Source organism: Carcharhinus amblyrhynchos, unplaced genomic scaffold (assembly GCF_965287045.1).
Source record: "Carcharhinus amblyrhynchos unplaced genomic scaffold, sCarAmb.v2.hapA scaffold_452, whole genome shotgun sequence".
In the NCBI taxonomy this organism is placed as follows: Eukaryota; Metazoa; Chordata; class Chondrichthyes; order Carcharhiniformes; family Carcharhinidae; genus Carcharhinus; species Carcharhinus amblyrhynchos.
In genome coordinates, this window is record NW_027650192.1 from 130,485 (window position 1) to 138,906 (window position 8,422).

Sequence of the window (8,422 nt, forward strand, 5' to 3'; positions counted from 1 at the left end):
CTTCTTATCCTTTTACCTTTCACATATTTATAGAAGGCCTTGGGATTCTCCTTAATCTTACTCGCCAAGGTCTTCTCATGACCCCTTCTGGCTCTCCTCATTTCCCTTTTAAGCTCCTTTCTACAGTCCTTATACTCCTCAAGATCTTTAACATCTCCTAATTCCCTGAACCTCTTGTACACCTTCCTTTTCCTCCTGACTAGGTTCACCACAGCCTTCGTGCGCCACAGTTCCCTCGACCTACCAAAACCCCCTCGTCTCATCGGAACGTTGTCATTCAGAGCTCCAGACACACATTCCTTGAATATCTGCCACCTTCCTTCGGTACTTTTCCCTAAGAACGCCTCCTTCCAGTTTATTTGTCCAAGTAACTTCCTGACTTCTTCGTATCTCCCCTTACCCCAGACAAACACCTTCCTAGCCTGCCTGATCCTATCTCGTTCCAATGCAATTGTGAAGGAGATAGAATTATGATCTCCATCCCCGAGATGCTCTCCTACCGAGAGATCCGTCACCTGCCCTGGTTCATTCGCCAGTACCAGGTCAAGTACAGCCTCTCCTCTCGTAGGCTTATCCACATACTGTGTCAGGAAACCTTCCTGAACACACCTAACAAACTCCTCCCCATCCAAACCCCTTACCCTAGGGATATCCCAGTCGATGTTTGGGAAATTGAAGTCTCCCATCACGACAACTCTGTTATTACTACATTTCTCCAGAATCTGTTTCCCTATCTGCACCTCAACTTCCCTGTCACTATTGGGCGGCTTATAGAAAACACCCAGCAAAGTTTTCGACCCTTTGCTGTTCCTAACTTCCACCCACAGAGACTCTGTAGACAGTCCCTCCACGGTATCCTCCTTCTCTGCAGCCATGACACTGTCCCTGATCAACAGTGCCACTCCACCACCTCTTCTGCCACCCTCCCTGTCCTTCCTGAAGCATCTGAATCCTGGCACCTGAAGTACCCAGTCCTGTCCCTGAGACATCCAAGTCTCCGTAATGGCCACCACATCACATTCCCAAGCAGCAATCCACACCCTAAGCTCATCTACCTTATTCACTACACTCCTGGTGTTAAAATAGATACACTTCAGCCCCTCAGTCTGGGCATTTCCCTTCTCCACCCCCTGTCTAACCTCCCCCCCATACTGCCTGCAGTCCTCCCCTACCTGGGAGCTAACCTCCTCCGTCCCAGTCTCCCCATCACAATTCCCTCCCCCCATCCTTTCTAGTTTAAAGTCCCCCCGGTAGCCTTAGCCAGTCTTCCCACCAAGATATTAGTCCCCCTGGGATTTAAGTGCCACCCGTCTTTACTGTACGGGTTAAACCTGCCCCTAAAGAGGTCCCAATGATCTAGGAACCGAAATCCCTGCCCCCTGCTCCAGTCCCTCAGCCACGCACTCACCCTCCACCTCATTCCATTCCTGCCCTCACTCTCCCACTGGATTGGGTAGTTTTGCCTCCACAGCCGAATATTATTGGTTGCCATCAGGAGAATTTCAAAAAGTTCATGATTCCCGTCTGTTCCATTTGGGCTACGAGAAGTGCCTGTTAGTCGTAGCCAACTCAAGGCATCTGCCTTAACGTTTCAGCCTCCTGGAGGATCTTCCAATCGATATTGGTCGGCGGACACTCACAAAGCCCACAGCTGGATATAGGGCAATGCACCGCAATGCAGGAACTCTGAAATTTCTTTGTCCAAACTATCACCGTAGATGAGGTGTCACAGTGGTTAGCACCGCGGCCTCTTAATGCCAGAGAGCTGGTTCAATTCTTGGTTTGGATCAATGTCTGAGCAGAGTTTGCACATCCTCTCCGTATCCGCGTGGGTTTCCTGTGGTTTCACCAGTATCCTCCCAAGTCTGAAAGACGTGCTGGTTCGGTGTGTTGGCGATGCTCAATTCTCCCTCGGTGATTCCGAACAGGATTGTGATGACTAGACTAGTTCACACTACTTCATTGCAGTATTAATGTTAGCCTACATTTGTCACTTTATAAATGTTGAATATCGCTGGGAATCCTCCTCTAGCTGTTTGTGTCAATACTCATCAATAAATTCATAATGGGAAACAAGAATCCTGCCAGCTTTGAGTTTAGCTCCTTGTTCAGGGGGATTCAGTATTTATCCAGCTGTAAGAAACAGTTTACCGTTTGTTTAAAATTTCCCAGTACAAAGTATTTTTATTCATTCTTGGGAGTTGGGTGTCTCTGGCCCACCACCATTTATTGCCCATCCCTAGTTGCCCTTGTTGAGGGCAATTAAGAATCAACCACATTGCTGTGTCCCTGGACTCACATTTAGGCCTGACCACATCAGGGCAATTGATTTTCTTCCCTGTTATATTAGTGAACTAGATGTGTTTTTCCAAATCGACAATGTTTTTATTGTCACCAGCAGATTCTGAATTCCAGATATATTCAAATTACACCGTCCCCGTGACAGGATTCGAGCTCTGGTGCCCGGAACATTAGCTGAGTTTCTGTATTAATTGTCCAATGATGAAACCACTAGTCCTTCACATCCATACCCTGAGTGTACACACCCTGAGTTCCGGTTGCGTAGACACACCATATTATATAGATCTGCAGGTCTCCTCTTGGGCTGCATTAACTACCTCAATCTGGGAGCTCATATTCCAATAAGTCCACCTTATGGTCATCGTTAAAGTCATTAAATATGTCTTTCTGTCTCCTTCTGTTCTTCTGTCTCTCTCTCTCTCTGTTTCTATCTCTCTCTCTCTCTCCCTTTCTCTCTCCACCCCTCTCCATGTTTCTCTATGCTTCCTTTTCTCTCTCTGCCTCTCTCTCTGCCTCCCTCTCTCCAACCCCTCCCTCTGCCTCTCCTGCAGCCTTTCAGTCTGACTCCTTCTCCCGTTTGGTCTCAATCTTCCTTTTCCTCTCTGTCTCTGCCCCCTTTACTTTTTTATCTCTTTCTCTCCCTCCCTCTCTCTCTGTCTCTCTCTCTCTGTCTCGCTCTATCTTTTGTTCTCCCTGTGTCCATTGCACTCATTCAGTCTCATTCTTTCCCAGTCACTGCTGCTCTGTTTCTGTTTCTGTATCTGTGTTTCTCTCTGCCTTTGACTATTTCCCTCTGCCTTCCTCTCTGTCTCTCTTTCTCATTTAGTCTCATTCTCACTCTCTTCTTACATCCTCCCATTTCTCTTCCTCTGTGTTCCTTTCTCATCCTCTGTCCATTTCCCCAACCTCTACCACAGCCTCTCTCGCTCTTTGAAAGTCTATTTTTGTCTCTGTCCTCTCTCTCTCTGTCTTCTCTCTCTCTCTCTCTCTCTCTCTCGGTCTCTCTGTTTTTTTTCCTGTATCTGTTAGAAATTCTTTCAAACTCTGTCGCTCTCTATGTCTTTGTGTCCTTCCCCCTCGCTATCAATCTCTGTCTTACTATCACTCTCACTGTTGCTATCACTGTCCTCTCTCTCTCTCTCTCTCTATCAGTCATTCTTTCTGTCTCTGTGAGTCTGTTTGTTATTTACAGTTTGAATATCCAATTGGAACAAAAAGGAGTATATTGGCTGATGCTTTCTGTCAGTGTTTAATGAGTTGAATAATTGCAGTAAGGGGATATTTCAGCAGATTTTTCAGCTGCTGTCTGAAGTGAGTTTGTGTCACAGCATAAATGACAGTGTTTGTGCAGCAACTTGTGAGTTGCAGCATGAAACCCAATTCCAGAACAAAAACATCTAACCATACCAACTGATAGCCCAAATCATACATCCGCCTCCATATGGAATAAACCATTAATGTCGACCATAACAGGATGAAATTGGCTGAGATAACAATGAGTAAAATGATGGATTTCCTGCGACTCTCCATCTCTGGGTCTCTGGGATTCTCTACACTGTTGTGAGCCCGGAGTCTCCTGCGGGCTCTGCTGCTCATTAAAATGTGTCTGACGGTGAAAACATTGAGCAGCAGAATCAGGACGAATGGGACAGTCGGTGTTAGAATGTGGTGGAGGAACTCGATCGCTGTCCAGACCGGAGATAATACAATGCCCAATGTGACATCACAAAACCAGGGGTCGTTCCCCCGCCAATATTTATTTAATAACATAAAATACCAGAAAATGTTCTTTAAGCAGCTCAGCACTGTCACTGTTCCCAGAACCACAGTCGCTGATTTCTCACTGCAATATTTACTTTTCAGCTTGGGGCAGCAAATGGCCACAAATCGATCAAAGGTGAAAGTGACGGTGAACCAGACAGAACAGTCAGTGGCTGCATAAAGCAGGACGGCGTGGATGTTACACACGGGGAGCGAGTGCAGGAAATCAAACTGTTCCGGATAAACAACGGGAATGTGTCTCAATATCAGGTCGAGGATAATGACCAGCAGATCCCCCACTGACATGGCCACCAGGTAACGAGTGACACATTTGGACAGACCACAGTTTCTGCTTGTCAGGGTCACAATTGTGATTATGTTCACTGTCAGGAAGGGAAATAAAGAATAAAATTAGACACGATTCAGGGAAAAAATTACCATTTAGGTTGAAGACGGGTTAAAATATGTACACACACAGTATTAAATCCATTTTCTTTTTAATCCAGCACATCCTTTGCAGTGAGAGAGGAAAGTGGAGCATCGGGAGGAAACTCACACTGACATGGAGAGAAGTCCAAAGTCAACACAGGCAAGTACCAAAACCTGGAACTGAACCGATGTCCCTGACACTGAGAGTCAGAAGTGTTAATCACTGTGCTACCATGTAGCTCTATGGTAGGGACACAATGGTATTTATTTGGGAGACAGTTTTCCAGAGAGTTCTCAACATTGCCTCTCAATCAGCTGCAGGTAATTAACCCCTTTACCGTGTGGGGGATTTATAGAGTGTGAAGGATGAGGGAGAGAAACTAACAGAAAACCTGGAGTGGAGTCCTGGAGGTGATAATTTGTTATCTCTCAGACAGCTTACTGACAACCCCTGCAACAGAGCTGATACCACAACGTGCTGGTTCCACCCTTTTCTCTGAACAACAGAGGGAGATCCTGATGCCTCAGCAGTTCCGACTCGATTATACTTACATAGAACTGTGCCCTGCATTGGCAAGCACAGCATTGTAACCGAAACGGTAATATCACACTCGATTGGCAAAGAACTCAAGTACCAGGGATTCCCTTCAACAGTGTGAGAAAGCTTCAGAGTTCAGAGAATAACTACCATCCTTGGTGCCTAGTGTATTTACTGCTATCCCAATATGGTCAACTGGACCAATGCACCTCAGTGAGTCCTCTCTCAGTAGGAAAGCCACCAATCGATGCATCAGGTAAGAAAAACTCAAACCAAGGCCAATGCCAAGGAAAAGCCAAACAGGCTGCATTAATGACTATCGTCCAGTGACTCTGATATTCAATATTATGAAATGCATCAAAAAGTTATTCATGGCATGAATCAGGTCCAGCCTCCCTGATCGGCTGGATCCACTAAAGATTCCTACTTCCACAACAGGCCCACATACACCATCTCCCTGGCCCTACAGTGAACCCTGGAACATAGACTCGTGTTTATCAACTACAGCTCAGCCTTTAACACCATTATTCCCAGGAAACTCCTGTCCATATCATGTCCTGGGGTTTGCCTCCTGCCTCTGCAATTGGATCCTGAACTTCCTGACGCACAGACAGCAATAAATAAGAACAGTCAACAACACCCCCTCCACAGTCACCCTCAACACGAGCGTCCCACAAAGCTGAGTCCTCAGCCCCTGACGATACTTCTTATACACCGATGACTGTGTGGCCAAGTTCCCCTCCAACTCGATTTCCAGCGCTGCTGAGGACACCACTGTGGTGGGTCGGATCTCAAACCTTGCTGAGTTGGAGAACAGGGAAGGGATAGAGAATGTGGTGAACTGGTCCAGCACAACAGTCTCTTCCTCACTGCCAACAAAGCAAAGAATAGAGTCACAGGCCTCAGGAAGCAGAGTGGAGTACATGCCCCCCACCGTCTAAACAATGGAATGAAGTAGAAATGGTTAAGAGCATTAAGTTTGTATGAGCCCAGATCACCAGCATTCTGTCCTGGTCCCTCCATGATGATCCTATAATTAAGAAAGTCTAACAGCGCCTCTACTTTCTCAGATGTCTAAGGACACTTGGCATGTCAGCTACGATTCTCTCCATAGAAAACTTTCTTTCTGGTTGTATCACAGCTTGGTATGACCCCTGCTGTGTCCAAGGCTGCAAGAAACTTCAAAGTTTGATGAATCAAATGCTGTCCATCACTGAAACCACCAATTGACACTGTCTACATTTCCCAAGGCCTCAGAAAAGCAGCCAGCCTCATTAAGGGCCCAGTGCTCCACGGAGATCAATTCTTCCGACTTCTTTTTTCCATGGGAAACTAAGATGAAAAGTCTGAGGACATGTATCAACTGATTCCTAGAATTATAGAAACATTACAGCGCTGAAGAAGGCCATTCGGCCCATTGAGTCTTCAGCGACAACTAAGCCACCAATGTCCTATCCCCTAATTCCCTTATGTTCCCTGATAATCTCTCTAACGTACATATCCCGGATCTTAATGGGCAATTTAGCATTGCCCATCAACCTAACCTGCATATCTTTGGATTGTTGGCGGAAACCAGGTCATCCGGAGGAAACCCACCCAGTCTGATGAAGAGTGTACAAATTCCGCACAGTGATCCAAGCTGGGAATCGAACTCAAGTCCCTGTGAGACAGCGGTGCTGATCATTGTCCCATTGCGCTGCCAACTCAAGAACAGCTTCTTCTCTGCTGCCATCAGGTGTTTGAATGGACCTACATCACATCAAGAAGATCTCTTTCAACACACTAGCTGTGACAGCAACATTATATTCTGCACTCTCCTCTTTATACCGTACGCTTTATCTGTATAGCACTCAAGCAACAACACTTTTCACTGTATACTAATACATGTGACAAAAATAAATCAAATCAATTCAAATCGAATCAAATCAGGTTTTCACATCTCACACTGGAATATCAGCGCGATGTGTCCTGGACTTCCCAATGATCGTATGCAGGTTGGTGATGTACTCGGGACGGCTGTGATTGAGAATGAAGTTACAACATTCAATGTGGAGAGTGGGGAGCTGAGAGAAAACGGACTTGCTCAAAGTGGATCCTTTCCAGAGAAACACCACACGTTCTTGTAAGAGGATAAATCTCAACAGAAAATCTGTGAGAATGGAGCTGGATTCAAAGTGAAAATAAAAGCTTCACTCATGATGATGTGATCCTAGGGATTGAACCGGGGTCCCTGATGCTGTAAGGCAGCAATGTCATCCTGTAAGGTGTCCTGGGAATCATCCAAGATCACGGCCACGACACCATCATCACCATATCCGTGGTAGGGAAATGATTGGAAAACATTCTGAGGGATAGATTTAATCTCCACTGTGAGAGGTAAGGATTTATCAGCAATAGTCAGCATGGCTTTGTCAGGGGGAGATCATGTCTAAGAATTTGCTGCAATATATTGAGGAGGTGACTGGATAAGTAGATGAGTGAAGTGCTATGGATGGAGTCTACATGGACTTCAGAAAAGCCTTTGACAAACTCCATACGGGAAACTGAACAAGAAAGTAATTTCCCGTTGGATCTGGGGCAATTTGATAAATTACATCCAAAATTGAGTGAGTGGCAGGAGGCAGAGAGCCTTGATCGAATGTAGCGTTTGTAACTCCAGGCCTGTGTCCAATGGGGTTCCACAGGGATCGCTGCTGAGTCCTTGGTTGTTTGTACTGCACATTGATGGTCCAGACATGAATGTTTAAGGTATGATCAGTAAGTTCACAGATGATACAGAAATTGGTGATGTGGTAAATACTGAGGAGGCAAGCCTTAGATTCCACGAATCATAGAATCCTACAGTGCAGAAGGAGACTATTCCACCCATTGAGTCTTCACCAACCACAATCCCACCCAGAACCTATCCCCATAACCCCATCCATCTACACAAGTGTGTCTCCCTGATAATAAGGACTCTTTAGCCTTGCCAATCCACCAAACCCACAAGTCGTTAGAAGGTGGGTGGAAACCGAGATACCCAGAGGAAACCCACGCAGATACGGGGAGAATGTGCAAACTCCACACTGACAGTGACTCGATCCAGGATTCGAACATGGATCCCTGATGCTCTGGGACAGCAGTGGGAATGGACAGGCTGGTCAGAGGGGCAAATGGAAATTAAACCTGAAAAATGTAAGGCAATGCACATTGGAAGGATGAACAGGGTACAACACAACAATCGAGTCTGAGGAAAGGAACAGGAGCAGAATAAATCTGGGCTGCGTATCTGTGGATCCCTAAATGCAGCAAGACAGGTAGAGGAAGTAGTTAAGACGACATGTAGTATACCTGCCTTTGGCAGCCACAGCGCAGAATATAAGAGCTGGAGGTGACGATGGAAGTGTATAAAAT